Source organism: Terrapene carolina, unplaced genomic scaffold (genome assembly GCF_002925995.2).
Source record: "Terrapene carolina triunguis isolate 2854851 unplaced genomic scaffold, T_m_triunguis-2.0 Scaffold189, whole genome shotgun sequence".
NCBI lineage: Eukaryota > Metazoa > Chordata > Testudines > Emydidae > Terrapene > Terrapene triunguis.
The window spans coordinates 9,682,114-9,701,505 of NW_020664540.1; positions in this window are offsets into that span (position 1 = coordinate 9,682,114).

Consider the following 19,392-nt stretch of genomic DNA (forward strand, 5'->3'; position numbering starts at 1 on the left):
GAAATGATGATACCTCCTTTCCCCATCCTTTGCCTGTCTATTTATAGTGTAAGCTCTACAGGGACCATCTCTTACTACGTGTAGGTACAGTATGTAGTACACAGTGGGGCCCAGCTCTTAACTGAGGGCTCCTGGAGCTACGGTAATATTAATATCATGCGTGTGCAAGGACATTTGATTACATTGTCCCTATGATGTTTGTAATGAGCAAAGTAACTTAAGCCACTTTGCTCAATACAAACATCATAATAGTAACATAAGCCACTTTTGATGTATCCCTACGCCAGTAACACACCATGGCCTTGCTCATGCATCTTTGAACAGTGTTCTGCAAATTTAGTTCCTTGATATTAATAAAGCCATTCCTTCCAAACTGAGTTCATGCTGCATCAGGCTCACACATACAGGTATGCTTCTGACTTGTTTAACTCTACAAATTAGTGCTTCCAGGAGAGTGTAGGGATTAGTAATAAACTACAAGAGCTTTTCACTGTCAGCTCCTCAGTTCAAATCCTACCTTAGTAACCAAAATTTGTTACTATCTAATGGCTGTTTGGTGACATATGGAGGCAAGTGAGTTGGTGAACTCTGACCTTTTTTTTGTGTGGACAAGTGCCCACATCACACAAAAAATTATCATGTTTGGTGCCACTGCTGGAAGACCAAGCAGAGAAGCCAAGGCTTAAATAGGCATGGAGAATGAAGGGCCTTCTCCTACCTAGCAATAGTCCCTTCAGGGCAAGGGTGAGGCACAGTAGTGAAGCTGTCTGGGAAAAACAATTGCTGTTGGCCAGACGCTCCTTGTTCTGGAGACACAGCGAGGATTTCAGGTACCAGTGTTCTCAATCTGGCCCTTCTTACCAGCACAGGACCCATGTTGAGCAGCATTTTACTCTGCGTGTAGTGAATGGAACTGCGCCTGGAGTAAAGTACCACTCAACATGACTTAAGGGGTAGCAGAATCTGGCCTTAATTTAAAACGCAGAATATAGATTCAAATGCCAAAGACTTGTCATGCCTCAAAGTGTCCTCCACAAGGATAGAGTCTCTATATGGAGTTAAAACAGATGCTCTTTTGGAAAGTCTGCCAACAATGGCTGTGTTTTTTTCTACCACTGCCAGGAAGCAGCAAAAAAAAACAAACCTCACATCCAAGACTCTAAAAAACATTATGCAAGGAAAAATAAATTGCTATTGGCATGTGCATATCTATGGAGGGCAACGGAGGAGGAGGCTCCTATCGTACGGCCATGTTAGTGACATGTTTATGTGGACTATTTGGTTACTCAGCTCATCCCGCCAAACAAACAAACACAACCCTGGATTTGGGGCCAGATGCAATCAATATGAAATTTGGAAAACAAAGCACTCGCTGTTTGAAAAATTACATTGTGCTTTATTATCTGTAACTACACCTCCACCTCTGCCTTGTTAAAAGAGTCCATCTCAAGCATAATGATTCTGCATTTTAAGTTATTAGCTTTTTTCACCATGTCTTACACCTCTTTTTGTTTTGCAAACAATGAGTTCATAAACTGAAATGCAAAAACCTAGGTCAAATTCTGCCCTCAGCTGCACCTGCATAAATACAGACTAATGCCAGTTAAGTCAATGGAGTTAATTGGGATTTATACATCAGTATAGCTGAGCTGAATTTTGCCCTTTAACATTTGGTTCCTTAAAAGCCACCCACAAAGGGGAAATGAAATTTGGGTCTTCTTACAATTTGGGTGGATATAGGGTAGTCTCATGGTTATTTCAGAAAACTATGTCAGAAATATTACATTCTAGCTTGCTGTACGACTACACAGCCTGATGGCTTTTTCAGCCCTTAAGTGATTTGGGTACTGCAGCTTTAACAAAGAGGTTTTCTCCCAAGTATTCTTGATGTTAACAATCAAGCAAACAGTCTGAATAAAAATAGTTTCTCTTTGCTTGGCATTTCTCAGGTAATAAAACTACTAGCTCTCCAGTTGTCCATAGAATCTTCCAGGCAACTCTGTGTAGAAAAATAATTGAATCTCTAAAACACAAGCAGGAAAAAAACAGTGGGGAGGGCCAGGTTTAAATGATCTAGGGTATAAATCATCATAGCTCCATTAAAAATCAATAGAGATATGCAGGCTCTGCCCCCCCCTTTGGTTTTTAGAAAAACTTTTCAGGCCTTCTGTCATGAATATAGGGGGAAGGGTAGCAACCTTTATGTATGCCAGCCCATTCAGTAGCATTAAATCCCTCCTTGGCAGCTGTACTGGATTGCCTTACCTGTAAAGGGTTAAGCAGTTCAAATAACCTAGTTGGCACCTGACCAGAAGGACCAATGAGGAAAGAAGATACTTTCAAATCTGGGAGGGAAGGATTTGTTTCGTTGTTCTGTGTGTTTGTTGTTCCCTCTCTAGATGGAGGGAGAAGCCAAGCAGGTACAATATCTCCTGAAAAATATACCTGGAATAATCCATCTAAAACCACAGAAACTGTGAGTAGGGCAAGGAAATGCGTTAGGTTATCTCTTGTTTTGGCTTATGAATTTCCCTATGCTACGGAGGTCATTTCATTCCTGCTTTTGTAACTGTGAAGCTGAGCCAGAGGGGAATCCTCTGTGTTTTAAATCTTTTTATTACCCTGTAAAGTTGCTTTCCATCCTGATTTTGCAGGTGTGATTCTTTGACTTTTTCCTTTATAATAAAAGTTCTTCTTTTAAGAACCTGATTGATTTCAGTGTCCTGAAGACAAAGGGTCTGGTTGTGCTCACGTTGCTGAAGCAATTGGTTAGTATTTTATTCTCAAGCCTCCCCAGGAACTTTGGGGAATATATTGGGGGGATAGGGATTCCAAGTGACCCTTCCCTGAATTTTTGTGTAAATCACTTGGTGGTGGCAGCAATACCAGTCCAAGGATAAGGGGGGGAATTTGTAGCTTGAAGAAGTTTTAACCTAAGCTGGCAGAATATAAGCTTGGGGGGGGGAGTCTTTCATGCGGGTCCCCACATCTGTACCCTAGAGTTCAGAGTGGGGGGGTTTACCCTGACACCTTCTATATACACATCATAAACAAACAAACAAAAGACAAACCCATTCTTTTTCTTTGCAAGTCACCTTTAAGGAACGTTTTCACTCTCACAAATGAGATGTTCACTGCCCATCTGATTACTAAGGTGCTTGTGTCTCCTGTCAGAGGTCATTTTCCACTGCACTCCACTCTAGAGGTCTGATTTATCAAAGAAACATGTCCATGTAATACAAGTGCAAAGTTATAAAAGAACAGATTCCCACAGTGTGCTACAATGGGCAAGGGATAGCTCAGTGGTTTGAGCATTGGCCTGCTGAACCCAGGGTTGTGAGCTCAATGCTTGAGGAGGATCTTGGGCAAAATCAGTACTTGGTCCTGCTAGTGAAGGCAGGGGGCTGGACTTGATGACCTTTTGGGGTCCCTTCCAGTTCTGTGAGCTAGATAGGTATATCTCCATAATCAGCCATCTCGCTTTGTTTTAATGATGTATTTTGAAGTTGTCTCCAGAATGGGAGTCAAAGTAACTTTGGATAGATATGAGATATATTCCAAGAATAAGATCTCTCTCGAGTTAGACTGTCTGTAGACAACTCAGACCTCCCACTTACAAAAGATGTGCAGTCTGTTCCAAGTCACAGCAGTTCAGATCAGAGCACAAGCTATCTGCACAAATTATGGGAGCTTGGCATCTATCAGAAATGTCCAGCACACGTGTGGTGACACTGCTCATTCTGCCCATGGCCATTCAAAGGCAGGTGAGGCAGAGCTTGGATATTACCAAGGTTTGAAACAGTCTAATCTTCAACTCAGCACGCTATGCATTTGCAGCGTGGGTGGAAAGCATTTTGAATTTCACATGCATTCCACAGAGTTCCCTAGAGTCCTGAATGCTTTAATTTAGTCACTTTGCGACATGTGCATATTGTTCTTAAATAACTACACTGTATTACTTTTCCTTTCTTGTATCCAACTGGCTGTGTTCTCAGCTAGCTATCCAGAATCCAGTATAATCTCCTTTAGCTGTCATATCACCTACTAGTTTAGGATCTTTGATCAATTCTCAGTAACGCCTCTGGACATAGTCTGCCCAAGTAATTCACCAGGTACTTTTGTACTCCTGGGGGAATTCTGTGGCAAAAAATTAAAATTTTTGCAAAATTCTGCATATTTTATCAAAATAACACAATATAATTATGCCAGTTTCAATTATTTTGGTAATGTATTTCAAAACACCAGCCAGCAAGTAGATCTGTAACAACACAGACAACAAAAAAGATTCCCCCTAGGAGTAGAGAGTTAAAGAAACCCCTGTGCCCACATGGATCCTTACCACAGGATCAAGGTATGAATTACCCTAAAGTAGGAGAGATGGGGAAGAAGGCAGAGAGCAGTTTATCCAGTTGAGAGAATGCATTAGCTTAGTGGGGTTGGTCCCCAGTCTCTTCCCAGGGAGAGGTGAGGGTGCTCCCTGCTCCTCGGAGGGCAAATGGATCCCAAGACCCACTTAGTTGCTCCTAGGCCCCCATGCTTCTTCAGCTCCCTCCCCCTCAGGATCCTTCCCCCAGGGACTGTTCTCCCTCAGCTGCTCCTCCCACGCTCACTGCCCCCTCCCTCAAGGCAGAGCCCTAGGCCCTCACCTCTCCCTTTGCTGGGAGATTAACTCCCCTTTCCCACCCCACTGGCCCCCGCTCCAGGCTCCAACACACCCTCCCACCACTGGAACCCTCTGCTTCTTCCTCCCACCCCCACCGGGTCCTCTGTGCTCCTTCCCACCCTCACCATGCGGTACCCTAGGCTCCCACCACTACCACTGTGGACTCTGTGCTCCCCCCTCCCATCCTGACTGACCCCTTCCTTGCCTGCCCCACCCCCAGAGGCCCTAGTGCAGCGGAGGAAACTGAACGTGTGAGCCGCAGCCGGAGAACCCCGACTCCTGGACGGGGGGACCTGGCTGTGCAATGCTGCAGGTAAGAGCTGCGCCTGGGGCTGGAGTGTGCGCCATGAGCAGACCTCCAGTGCAAAACCTGGGGGGGGCAGGTGCCCTCCCCACCTTCCCTAAATGGCACCCCTGACCAAGACTCCCCGCAGCTTCCCTACAGCTACTTATGTTAGCCCTACACCTCTGCAGGGCAGGTGCAGTGACGGGGGCGAGGGGCTCACACCGGGGCTGCCTCCCAGTGGAGAGCACAGGTTACTGGCTGCACAGAGGTGGAGGATCCCCCTGCAGTCCTCCCGCCCCACCAGGACATGGACTTGGCGGCAAGGCTGCACCTGACCTTGACACAGCGCAAGGGTCAGGCCTACCCCATGCTTGCTCCAGAAACACCCTGGGACCCTGCCAGGCCAACCACGATAGTGAGTCAGAGGGACAGAGTCTAGCACGCATGCCCAGCCTTCTCACCCCTGGCAGTGATTTATGTCTCTCCTGACTGCTCCTGACACCCGAACTGATGCATCCACTCGGAACCTCTGCCACGGAGGGGTGCGTGACCGCTTTTGTAGTGACCCTGTGCTTCCCCATCAGAATCTATTATTCTGTGGGAAACAAAAAAACAAAAAAAAAATCTTCCAGGGACATGAATTCTGCCTGTGCGCAATATTCCTCCAGGAGCAGGGCCGGTGCAACCACTAGGCAAACTAGGCGGCTGCCTAGGGCGCCAAGTGGTTGGGGGCGGACAAAAGCGCACTCTGGGGCGGCGGTGGAGTGGAGGTGAGCTAGGGCAGTGGGGCGCAGGGAGGGCCGCCTGCAGCAAGTAAGGGGGGTGGCGGCACACAGGGGAACTGCTCCCCGCCCCAGCTCACCTCTGCTCCGCCTCCTCCCCGAGCACACTGCCCCGCTTTGCTTCTCTCCCTCCCAGGCTTGCGGCGCCAAACAGCTGATTGGCGCCGCAAGCCTTGGTGGCGGGAGAAGTGGAGCAGCGATGGTGTGCTCAGGGAGGAGGCGGAGCAGAGGTGAGCTGGGGTGGGGAGCTGCCACACGGCTCCCCGGGCCGGGGGGGGGGGGGGCTGCCGGGGGGGGGGGGCCTCAGGGCAGGGGGGGTGGGGAGCTGCCGCAGGGGGAGCACCTCAGGGCGGAGGGGGGCAGGGAGCTGCCACTGGGCTCGGGGAGGGGGGAGGGCGCAAGGTGGAAGTTTCGCCTAGGGCGAGAAACATCGTTGCACCAGCCCTGCCCAGGAGTACTTTAGGGGCACCACAGCATGTCAGGTTGTAACATGCATCTCTGAAAACACCTCTTTTAGAAAGGGGTACTTTGGTCTGGCCTAAGGTTCAATGGAACCTTAGACAAAGTGAAACATGCAGATTCCCTTCTAGCTTCCTGCCTGTGACCTGGGCCTCTGATTGCTGCAGGATGTTCATGGTGGCTGAATGAGGACTTGATCCCGCTCCCATTAAAGTCAATGACAAAGCTCCTATTTACTAAAAGTGGTGCAGGATGAAAGGCTGCTGCAGCGTATGCAAACATTCACCTGGCACTGGCCACTGTCCAAAGACAGGATACTGGGCTAGATGGACCTTTGGTCTGACCCAGTAGGGCCATTCCTATGTTCTTATTCCAAGAATGCACCAAAAAGAAATGGAGATAGGAGATATTAGGAACCCTGCAGCACTAGTGTCAGCCCATGGATGGACAGGCAAGATGCAAGGTGAGCAAAGAGAAGGGCCTATCATGGGCTGCTGAGAGAGTGGGTGGTCTGACAGCTGCTCTGTTTCTGCTGATGCTCAGCACCAAAACTAGGCAGGGGCCTGGTATGCACAGGACTCTCTGTGACCACAGAAAGCTACGTCTAAGGCTGCCATTATGAATAGCTCTCATTAAAGGAGGTGTCCTACCCATTCCAAAATCAACAGGAGTAAAGTAGCAGTGCAAGCAGGATCTGTTGCCTCTACAAACAGGCAGGTAAAGCATTTTATGTTCCCAGCTAGCCAAACAACAAAAAAACGGTCTTTCCTGTTCTGCAGAAGATCACAACTGAGCTGGAACTGGTTTTCCTGTGTGTTGTGGAGACCAACAAGTTTGGCTTCTCATTTGCTGGCACTCCTTTCAGCAAAGGCTGTGTTTGATGTTGCTTCTGTAGTATAGTGTTCAATGGAGGAAACCTTCAAAACTGTACCCATAATAATTACCAGCGTATGTAATCTCAACAGGTTTGCACTTCCCCCTCCACAGAACCAAGAATCCACAAATAACCAGAGCTTTAAAGAAGACGTAACAAACGATGTGAAGTCTACTTTTCTCTCAGGCCGAGAAGCTGACCTTGCTAAATTAAACGGGTGCCTCAGGGCTTACCACATAGAGAGAAAAACGGTTTTGTGCAGCAAGCCGTAGTGGAAACTGGAGACAGTTTAGCAGATCACAAGTCTGCAGTGTTTGAAAAAAGACAGGGAAAGACCTCAGAGGACTTAGCAATGACTGACGGACCCTGAATCTTTGAAAGAGGAATCTACCAATACTGCAGGCGCACGCAGACAGGGCTGACTGTGTGTTACTGAAAGGAAAGGACGCTTGGGGAATAGTGGAAGGGGCTGAATAAAAATTGCAGTGTGATGGAGCAGAGCTTGGGGGCAGATGGTGGCTGGCCTTGCACAGTTGCGTAAGTAGAGGAGAGGGCAAAAACTGCATTCGCCCATTCAGACTTTTTATACCTCAATACCGGGACAAGCCACAATCCCAGGCCTTGCCTTCTTGGTGCCTTATTTCTCCCACTGCAGGATATGAAGAGCTCCACTGAAGTCAATGAAAAGCCAGGAGATTTGGGCCCCCAGAGAACTGAGAGCGCCAGTACCACCATGAAGGAGCAGAATGGTGAGGGCATGAGCTGGATCCCTTTGGTAGGGTTGCCACCTGTCGGGTTTTCAGCCTGAGTTTCGGCTTGTGTGCCCGGGTACCACTTGACAAGGCCTGACGGCCATTTCTTTTGGTCTGGGGAAGAAGTGGCAACCCTAAGCGGAAGGAAGGGGGCAACGAAGCCGCAGCCGCCTCTGGGGCTAGGCTGTTTGTGCAGCTCCAGGCAGTGCGTGGCCCTGCGCAGCCCAGCGGCAGCAGCCATGCTGATGAAGACCCTGTGAGCGATGGGGTTGGGGCCTTGGGAAGCGGTGGAGCAGGGGTGGAGCCACGGGGGTCCGGTTACCAGCCATTAGAAAGATGGCAACCGTACCCTTGGGCACTGGACAGCAGAGATGAGCAGGGGGTAAGTACACCCAGTTAAAGTGTGTCAGCATCACCCACCCTGGAGTGCATGACCCTCATGCCCCCTGGAATCATTAGGACTGACTCAGCTAAAATGCTGCCAGGGATACAGCTGGCACAAGGCCTCCCAGCACGCCCCATGCCCATCACACTACTTCCAAAATTAACCCCCATTACCCACTAGCTCAGTCCTCGCTGCTCCCAAGCATGGGCTCCAACCTCCTCTTCCACTCAGCAAACTGACCCAGACCCCTTCAATGGAACTCCCATCTCCACCGGGAACCAGGGGGCCAACCCACACAACATTGTTCACTTCTTTTACTTCACAGTCCCCTCTCCCCCAAGATGCTCACTGCATCACTTGGAGGGCAGGGGCAATGGCCATTACCCACCTCTCCTCTCGAAGCTTTCCAGGCCTGACCAGCCACATTCCTCCATAGCTTTTTAGGTGGCAGCCATCTTGCCTCCTTCTGCTCCTCCCCTCCCACATCCAACCTCTGTGGGGCTACCAACATAGTTTGTGCCACTGCACTTCAAGAAAAGGGTCTGTTGGGTTGTGTGGCCTCTTCTCCCCATTCGTCTTTCCCCTCCCACAAGCCTAGAGCTGAGAAAAGCCTATCTAACACCTAGCGGACAAGGTTCATTGCCCTACATGGTACTGGGCAGAGTTACCCTGGAATATCCACCTCTCCTGCCCCCTTCCCCCCCAAGGGGAAACACTACCCATCACTATGTATGCCACATAGTGCATCTTGTAGGCAAGTTCCAATGCAGTATGCAGGCTGGCCAGGAGCCCAGGGCCCATTTAACTTCTCCCCATCCCTGTTCAGAGTCTCAGTGATGAAGGAGAAAGCAGGCCAGGCAATTAGTTAAATCATCGTTTAAAGATGAAGGCCTATAAATGCCACCTGACGCTGACAAAATTTACCTTCCTGTCAAAAATGGAACGAGGCCTGGGGAAGGGGTGAGGAGGTGGAGCGGGCAGGTGGGACTTAAAAACTGAAGATTAGGAAGTTAGAAACAAGTATTTTTAGACAAAACTATTTGAGAACTATCTGCCAAGAAGCATGGTCACTGATGCACAAAGTGCACGGAGCGTGAGAGAGAACAGAGCACACTGATGATATCAAACAGAGCAAGAGAGGAACAAGCAGCAAAACAGGAGAAAGCCCGGAAGTGCCTCAACCACGAGACCATCCTTCCTCTGTGCCTGCTTATTGCCTGCCAAGTTTTTAAAGGAAGAGGAGCTGGAGACCAGCCTTTTAGTCCCTTTGTCTAGCTGATCCGCCAGCCAAGCGAGAGGGATGCTTGTGGTGATTACAGCCACTGGAGTATAAAACAGAAGACTGGGTGTACACACGTGCAGACAGATAGTCTCTTTGCACTTGGCGCCCTGCACTGAGTTTGGCCGTGCCTACAACTGAGCCATTCTCAGAAAGCTGTGGAGTGGAATTGGGATTAGCTTTCAGAGCTCCAGCAACCTGCTTAAGCCCTCTTACTGCACTTGCAAAGAGTGATTAGTTTGAGGGACAGTTTTTCCCATTTCATGCCCTTGACTTGCACTGCAAAGAACCAGCATTTCAAATCCCAGCTGCACCCGGCTTCCTTTTCTAACTAACCCCTCCGTGTTCCCCCGAAAAAGCTACATATTGTGGATGTCAATTTAATGAGACACTCAGTGCCCCGTGATGATGAACTGACTGTCTCAAGAAACTAGAAACTGACCCGAGAGTTATTGAGCCTCTAACCCATTTATTTTCGACAACATTGCATATTTTCAATAGCTGTTCAGCCACATCCTTACCTTTAAACACAGAGCTTCTTTCAGCAGCTCGGAGAGGGGGGAATTCAAGTATTATTTCTGAGGGAAATTTCTGACTTGGCTCCGGGGTAACCCAGCTTTTACTTATTTTTCACCAGCTTTTAAAGTCCATGCAGTGATTTTATACCAAACCCAACAATGCTCCATACCACCATAGCATGGTTAGAAGGGTATGCACACAGTCACTGAACATGCTGACAAATAACAATAATACCCAGCTCTTATATAGTGCTTACCCCCACCCCCTCATAGATCTCAAATGACAAGGAACAATCCTATAAACTCACTCTGGCCAAAAGAAAAACAAAGAAACTTTCCTTATACATTCTGATAGCTATCCTTTCGCAACAGTGACCCTCTCCTCGTCTCCCATTGTACCGCCTCTGCTCCAACCAAGGAGGTCAGCCATGTCTGGTTCTGAGTGGGCTTGCCTGCTCCATGTCTTTTTCCACACTACCCCTAAGGCGTTGAACATTCATCTTATCTATCTAAGATATTTATATGGCTCCCGTCACCATAGTATCCATGTGCCTCACAATCTTTAATAGATTTATCTTCGCAACATCCCTGTGAGGTAGGGCAGTGCTATTGTCCCCATTTTACAGATGGGGAACTGAAGGGCAGAGAGACTAAGGCTAGGTCCACACTACCCGCCTGATTCGGCGGGTAGAGATCGATCTTCTGCGTCTCATCTGGACGCGATAAATCGATCCCAGAAGCGCTCCCCCGTCGACTGCGGAACTCCTGCTCGCCGAGAGGAGGAAGCGCTGTCGACGGGGGAGCTTGCCTGCGCCGCGTGGACCTGCAGTAAGTAAACTTAGTTTGATCCAGGAAACGTCGACTTCAGCTACGCTATTCTTGTAGCTGAAGTTGCGTTTCCTAGATCGATCCCCCGCCCCAGTGTGGACCAAGCCTAAGTGACTTGCCCAAAGTCTTCCTGAACTGATCAGTAAAGCCTCTTTCCTCCTTCAAATCTCTCCTCAAATCCTACCTCTGACCAATCCTGTGGTTCCCAACCTGTGTGGGAAATCCTATGTTTTCAAAAGTGGCCTGTAATTCCAGGTGCCCTAATTAAAGATACCTAGAGTTATTGCCAAGTGTCACTGTTTTATCACAAAGGCAGCAGTAAGTGGTTGTATTCTTACAGCCCCAGCTGCAGGAGTACTGGGAATGTGTGAGAATCCGAACTTTCATGATTTAAAAGGTAAATGTCTAGCCCTTGTTGTGGTGAAAAACATGACCATGTGACCCAAGTGCACTCAAAAGGCTCAAAAACCAGTAGGCAAAGAAAAAGGAACCTAGACAGACAGATATAATGGCTTGATTTTTGCAGCAATACTGCACCAACCATGAGATTTTCATCCCTCTCTTTAAGCAGCCAGGTTATATAGAGCAGGCTGAATAATGGCAGAACTTAATGTAATGGCTGATGACCAAAGGCTACAAGGCTACCATCAGGAGGTGTGACAGTACGTATAACACATCGGTGGTGTACGTAGCTTGTAGACATTTGCTGTGTGCTGTACCTTTCAATTGAGAGAAGTTGCTCTCCCTGCCAGAAGAGCCAGATGCCATTTTGTGTAGTGATACAGCATGCCACATGGGAGAGACACACAAACACCATGCTCTCTTTTGGAGACCTTCCTTTTGTTCTTCCTTGTTTTGTTCTCCTCAATATAAAATAAAGGTCATTCTCACTGGAAAGGCATGGTTGCCCTGTTTATATGGAAAGACATCATAATAATTTCCTTGAGTTGGAGCAGGAGTCTTACAGGACTTATAAAAAGATCCAGAACAAACAGTAACAGAAAAACAAACATTAATATTATTCATCTCAGGTAATGCCAACATTCAATTTTCTAGTAAAAGAAATTAAAAAGCACCTTTATTAAACGTATTTCCTGCTTTGTTAATATTCCCCACTGCGATTTTTATTCTCTTCTCTTAAGTGATCACCTCTTTCTGAGCAGCAGTACAAAAAATTAACCTGCCCAATGAGGACACTTGCAGCATTTCCATATACCACAGCAAAATAAAATAGACGTTCATGTAGCAGGCTTGTATGACACATGCTAAAACATGTAATTCACTTGATCACCAATGCTAGAAACAAAGGCATTCCAAAAATTGCTTTTTCAAAAGCACAACGGTGCTACCGCACCACATCTAGAGAAACAGCTCTGTCATACTTTTTTTTAAAAAAAGCAAAGCAGTCATTTACCACCACATTACTTCATTGTCCATAGATGCATCTAAGAACCACTTCTTTAAGGGTATGTCTACACTACGAAATTAGGTCGAATTAATAGAAGCCGGTTTTATAGAAATTGGTTGTATACAGCCGATTGTGTGTGTCCCCACATAAAATGCTCTAAGTGCATTAGTTCGGCGGACCGCGTCCACAGTACCGAGGCTAGCGTCGGCTTCCGGCGCATTGCACTATGGGTAGCTATCCCACAGTTCCCGCAGTCTCCGCCGCCCATTGGAATTCTGGGTTGAGATCCCAATGCCCGGATGATGCAAAACAGTGCCGCGGGGGGTTCTGGGTACATGTCGTCAGGCCCCTCCCCCTCCGTCACAGCAACGGCAGACAATAGATTCGCGCCTTTTTACGTGGGTTACCTGTGCAGACAACATACCACGGCAAGCATGGAGCCCGCTCAGCTCAGCTCACCGTCACCATATGTCATCTAGGTGCCGGCAGACGTGGGACTGCATTGCTACACAGCAGCAGCAGCTAACTGCCTTTTGGCGGTAGACGGTGCAGCATGACTGGTAGCCTTCATTGGCAATCTGGGTGCTGGCAGCCGTGGGGCTGCATTGCACCAGCCCCCTTGCCTTTTGGCAGTAGATGGTTTATTACAACTGGTAACCATCCTCATCGGACAGCAGTGGCTGTCGATCATGGGCACCTGGGCAGACAATGATGGTTATCAGTCGTAGAATACTATTTTCTGCAAAGCACCCAGTTTTCTGCTAAGCACCCAGAAGAGGCCGAGGGCGATCTGGGTGCTGGCAGACATGGGGCTGGCAGCCGTGGGGCTGCATTGCACCAGCCCCCTTGCCTTGATGATGATGGTTATCAGATGTACTATGCGTAGGATGGGGCTACATTGCTACACAGCAACAACCCCTTGCCTTTTGGGCAGTAGATAGTATATTACGACTGGTATCCATCGTTGTCATACTGCAGTGGGTATCAGATGGTGCAATAGACCTGAAGGCTAACTGCCAAGCGCCCAGTATTTGCTGCCAAGCACCCAGAAAATGCCAAGGGCTATCAGTCATGCTGCACCGTCGTCTTAAGATGTAAAAAATAGATTTATTCTGTATTCATTTGCTTCCCCCCTCCCTCCTGCTAAACCCAGGCTTTTGAGTTCAATCTTTGGGGGGGGCCATTCTGTGTGACAGTTGTTTGTGTTTCTCCCTGATGCAAAGCCACCTTTCTTGATTTTAATTCCCTGTACCTGTACGCCATGTCGTCACTCGCCCCTCCCTCCCTCCCTCCCTCCTTCCCCTGGTCCGTCAGATACTACTTTCGCGCCTTTTTTCAGACCAGACGCCATAGCTAGCACTGGGATCATGGAGCCCGCTCAGATCACCGCGGCAATTATGAGCACTATGAACACCACGCGCATTGTCCTGGAGTATATGCAGAGCCAGGACATGCCAAAGCAAAATCAGGACCAGGCGAGGAGGAGGAGGAGGCGATTGCAGCGCGGCGACGAGAGTGATGAGGAAATGGACATGGACCTAGACCTCTCACAAGGCACAGGCCCCAGCAATGTGGAAATCATGGTGTTAATGGGGCAGGTTCATGCTGTGGAACGCCGATTCTGGGCCCGGGAAACAAGCACAGACTGGTGGGACCGCATCGTGCTGCAGGTGTGGGACGATTCCCAGTGGCTGCGAAACTTTCGCATGCGTAAGGGCACTTTCATGGAACTTTGTGACTTGCTTTCCCCTGCCCTGAAGCGCCAGAATACCAGGATGAGAGCAGCCCTCACAGTAGAGAAGCGAGTGGCGATAGCTCTGTGGAAGCTTGCAACGCCAGACAGCTACCGGTCAGTCGGGAATCAATTTGGAGTGGGCAAATCTACTGTGGGGGCTGCTGTGATCCAAGTTGCCAGGGCAATGAGAGACCTGGTGATATCAAGGGTAGTGACTCTGGGAAACGTGCAAGCCATAGTGGATGGCTTTGCTGCAATGGGATTCCCAAACTGTGGTGGGGCGATAGACGGAACCCATATCCCTATCTTGGCACCGGAGCACCAAGCCACCGAGTACATAAACCGCAAGGGGTACTTTTCAATGCTGCTGCAAGCCCTGGTGGATCACAAGGGACGTTTCACCGACATCAACGTGGGCTGGCCGGGAAGGGTACATGATGCTCGCGTCTTCAGGCAGTCTGCTCTGTTTAGAAAGCTGGAGGAAGGGACTTTCTTTCCGGACCAGAAAATAACCGTTGGGGATGTTGAAATACCTATCGTGATCCTTGGGGACCCAGCCTACCCCTTAATGCCATGGCTCATGAAGCCGTACACAGGCAGCCTGGACAGTAGTCAGGACCTGTTCAACTACAGGCTGAGCAAGTGCCGAATGGTGGTGGAATGTGCATTTGGGCGTTTAAAAGCGCGCTGGCGCAGCTTACTGACTCGCTCAGACCTTAGCGAAAAGAATATCCCCATTGTTATTGCTGCTTGCTGTGCGCTCCACAATATCTGTGAGAGTAAGGGGGAGACATTTATGGCGGGGTGGGAGGTTGAGGCAAATAGCCTGGCCCCTGATTACACGCAGCCAGACACCAGGGCAGTTAGAGCAGCACAGCATGGCGCTGTGCGCATCAGAGAAGCTTTGAAAACCAGTTTTGTGACTGGCCAGGCTACGGAGTGAAACTTCTGTTTGTTTCTCCTTGATGAACCCTCCGCCCCTCCCCCCCCACCCGGTTAACTCTACTTCCCTGTAAACCAACCACCCCACCCTCCCCTACCCTCCCCCCTTCAAGCACCAGTTGCAGAGGCAATAAAGTCATTGTTACTTCACATTCATGCATTCTTTATTAATTCATCACACAACTAGGGGGATAATTGGAAAGGTAGCCCGGGATGGGTGGGGGAGGAGGGAAGGAAAAGGACACACTCCAATTTAAAACTTTAAAACTTATTGCTATGGAAATCATCTAGGGTGGAGTGAGTGGGTGGCCGAAGGCCCCCCCACCGTGTTCTTGGGCGTCTGGGTGAGGAGGCAATGGGACTTGGGGAGGATGGCTTTTGGTTACACAGGGGCTGTAGCGGCGGTCTCTGCTCCTGCTGGCTTTCCTGCAGCTCAACCATACGCTGTAGCATTGGGGAGGAGGGCTGTTGGTTACACAGGGGCTGTAGTGGCGGTCTGTGCTCCTGCTGCCTTTCCTGCAGCTCAACCATACGCTGTAGCATATCAGTTTGATGCTCCAGCAGACGGAGCATGGACTCTTGCTTTCTGTGTGCAAGCTGACGCCACCTCTCATCTTCAGCCCGCAACTTCCTCTGTTCCTCCCGCGATTCAGCCCGCCACCTCTCCTCCTCAGCCCGCGATTCAGCCCGCCACCTCTCCTCTCGCTCATATTGGGCTTTTCGATAATCAGTCATTGACTGCCTCCACGCATTCTGCTGTGCTCTGTCAGCGTGGGAGGCAGTCTGTAGTTCTGTAAACATTTCGTCACATGTCCTTCGCTTACGTTTTCGAATATTCACTAGCCTCTGCGAAGGAGAGACATTTGCAGCTGGTGGATGAGAAGGGAGAGGTGGTTAAAAAAGATACATTTTAGAGAACAATGGGTACACTCTTTCATGTTACATTTTGCTGTTCACATTACACAGCAGATGTGCTTTCGTTACAAGGTCGCATTTTTCCTCTTATATGGAGGTCCTGCCTGTTTGGTGTGAGAGATCACTCACGCAGTGCCAGGTCACAGATTTCAGCTTGCAGGCAGCCATGGTAAGACACAGTCTTTTGGCTTTTTTAACCTTCTTAACATGTGGGGATGGTTTCAAAGAGTACTGCTATCATTAACCATACCAAGGACCCGTTGGGTTGGCCATTTAAAATGGGTTTGCAATGTAAAAGGAGGGGCTGCGGTTTCAGGGTTAACATGCAGCACAAACCCAACTAATTCCCCTCCCCCCCCCAATTCTCTGGGATGATCACTTCACCCCTCCCCCCACCGCGTGGCTAACAGCGGGGAATATTTCTGTTCAGCAGACCAGGAAGGGGCACCTCTGAATGTCCCCTTAATAAAATTGCCCCATTTCAACCAGGTGACCGTGAATGATATCACTCTCCTGAGGATAACAAAGAGCGATAAGGAATGGATGTTGTCTGCATGCCAGCAAACACTGGGACCATACGCTGCCATGCTTTGTTATGCAATGATTCCAGACTACGTGCTACTGGCCTGGCGTGGTAAAGTGTCCTACCATGGCGGACGGGATAAGGCAGCCCTCCCCAGAAACCTTTTGCAAAGGCTTTGGGAGTACATGAAGGAGAGCTTTCTGGAGATGTCCCTGGAGGATTTCCGCTCCATCCCCATACACGTTAACAGACTTTTCCAGTAGCTGTACTGGCCGCGATTGCCAGGGCAAATTAATCATTAAACACGCTTGCTTTTAAACCATGTGTAATATTTACAAAGGTACACTCACTGGAGGTCCCCTGTGTGCCCTCAGGGTCTTGGGTGAGTTCGGGGGTTACTGGTTCCAGGTCCAGGGTGATAAACATATCCTGGCTGTTGGGGAAACTGGTTTCTCCGCTTCCTTGCTGCTGTGAGCTATTTACATTATCTTCATGCTCATCTTCCTCGTCCCCAGAACCCGCTTCCCTGTGTCTTTCTCCAGTGAGGGACTCATAGCACACGGTTGGGGTAGTGGTGGCTGCACCCCCTAGAATGGCATGCAGCTCCGCGTAGAAGCGGCATGTTTGCGGCTCAGCCCCGGACCTTCCGTTTGCCTCTCTGGCTTTGTGGTAGGCTTGCCTTAGCTCCTTAATTTTCACGCGGCACTGCTGTGTGTCCCTGTTATGGCCTCTGTCCTTCATGGCCTTGGAGACCTTTTCTAATATTTTGCCATTTCGTTTACTGCTTCGGAGTTCGGCCAGCACTGATTCATCTCCCCATATGGCGATCAGATCCCGAACCTCCCGTTCTGTCCATGCTGGAGCTCTTTTGCGATCCTGGGACTCCATCACGGCTACCTGTGCTGATGAGCGACCTGTGCTCTCCACGCTGAGCAAACAGGAAATGAAATTCAAACGTTCGTGGGGCTTTTCCTGTCTACCTGGCCAGTGCATCTGAGTTGAGAGTGCTGTCCAGAGCGGTCACAATGAAGCACTGTGGGATAGCTCCCGGAGGCCAATAACGTCGAATTCCATCCACACACACCCAATTCCGACCCCCTAAGGCCGATTTTATCGCTAATCCCCTCGTCGGAGGTGATGTTAAGAAACCGGTTTAAAGGGCCCTTTAAGTCGAAAGAAAGGGCTTCGTAGTGTGAACGTGTCCAGGCTTAATTCGATTTAACGCGGCTAAAGTCGACCTAAACTCGTAGTGTAGACCAGGCCTAAGAGAAGCAGAATTAAAGCAGAATAATTGACCAGCTTGCATTTGCAGCAGGGAACGTAACATCAATCTGGTATTTTATTAATATGAAAATGGACCCGGCCTATTGTGACAATGAAGGCAATCGTTTTTGCAAAAAAGTGTCACCGAACGTGAGCAGAATTCAGGTGCTAGCTTGCAGCGCAAGCCCTTTAATCTCACACTGCCTGGATGGGAAGGTCCCCAGAGAGGTTAGGTGCCTGTAGCCTAATCAGAGTCATCTATGTGGATGGACTCTATTCTGTTAGAGCCTTGAACAAGGTCATTGTTCTGTGCCTGTAATGCATGAATGCTCTGCAGCCCCATCAGACTGCTCATTAGTATTCTATACATTACACGGGCTAAATTTGCCATTTCATTTACAATGCTTCTGTTTGCAATTTTTCCCCGCTATATCATAGGCCTCCTCAGAAAAACAGGTGCCATTGGTAAGATCTGACAGGCATTTAAACATATTTTGCAACATATTTACAGTAAAACAGCAGAAACTGCCTCTTATTAACCTATTAACTTTCCACCGAGCAGTTTATTCTATGTATGGAAAAAATGAAAGGTGAATTTGAAATTAACGCTGCAAAGAGACATGCAGGAGGATGGAACATCAGCAACAAAAACATGTTTAAAAAAGGCCATATCATGTCACATGCATAGATGGGAAAGAGCAGTTTTGGAGCCAGGCCCAGTTTTATACTCTGACTTGAGTGAATTAGTGCAGACATCCAGGTCATTAGGACTTTACTTTAGCTTATTCTATGGTCAGTTCATTAGGGCCCTGATTCAGCAAAGTACATAAACACCTGCTTAAAATGCATTCCTATTCAGAAAAGCACTTAAATCATTTGCTAAAAATTTTCCATTACTTCAGTGGGAGCAGGATCACTCTGCTAGGCCATAATTCAGCAAAGTACTTAAGTATGTGCTTAAATTTAAACACTCCTATTACTGTTCAGCAAAGCATTCTGCACATGGTTGCACTAAGGTTGCCAGGCGTCCGGGTTTTGACCTGAATGCCCGGTCGAAAAGGGATCCTGTCAGTTCTGGTCAGCACCACTGACCAGGCCGTTAAAAGTCCGGTCGGCGGCGCAGCAGGGCTAAGGCAGGCTTACCTCAGGCGGTAAGGCGCTTACCTCAGGCGGCTCCCAGTCAGCGGCGCAGCGGGGCTAAGGCAGACTCCCTGCCTGCCTTGGCTCCTCGCAGCTCCCCATAAGCGGCCGGCATGTCCGGCCCCTAGGCGCAGGGATGATCAGGGAAGCGCCACGTGCTGCCCATGCCCCCAGCGCCGGTTCTGCAGCTCCCATTGGCTGGGAACCATGGCAGACAGGGATCCTGCCTTAGCCCTGCTGTGCCGCCGACCAGGAGCTGCCTGAGGTAAGCACCACTGAGCCGGAGCCCCCTCCCGTACCCTAAGTCCCTCCCAGACCCCGCAGCCCAACCCCCTGCCCCAGGTCAGAACCCCATCCCACACCACAACCCCCTGCCCAGCCCTGAGCCCTCTCCCGCACCCAAATTCCCTCCCGGAGCCCACACCTCTAACCTCCTTCCACACTCCAACCTCCTACCCTAGACCTGAGCCCGCTCCCGCACTCCAACCCCTTGGCTCCAGCCCGGATCCTCCTCCTGCACCCCAAACCTCTCATCCCCAGACCCACCCCAGAGTTCACACCCCCAGCTGGAGCCCTCACCCCCTTCTGCACCCCAATCCCCTGCCCCATCCCGGAGCCCCCTTGCACACCCTGAATCCAT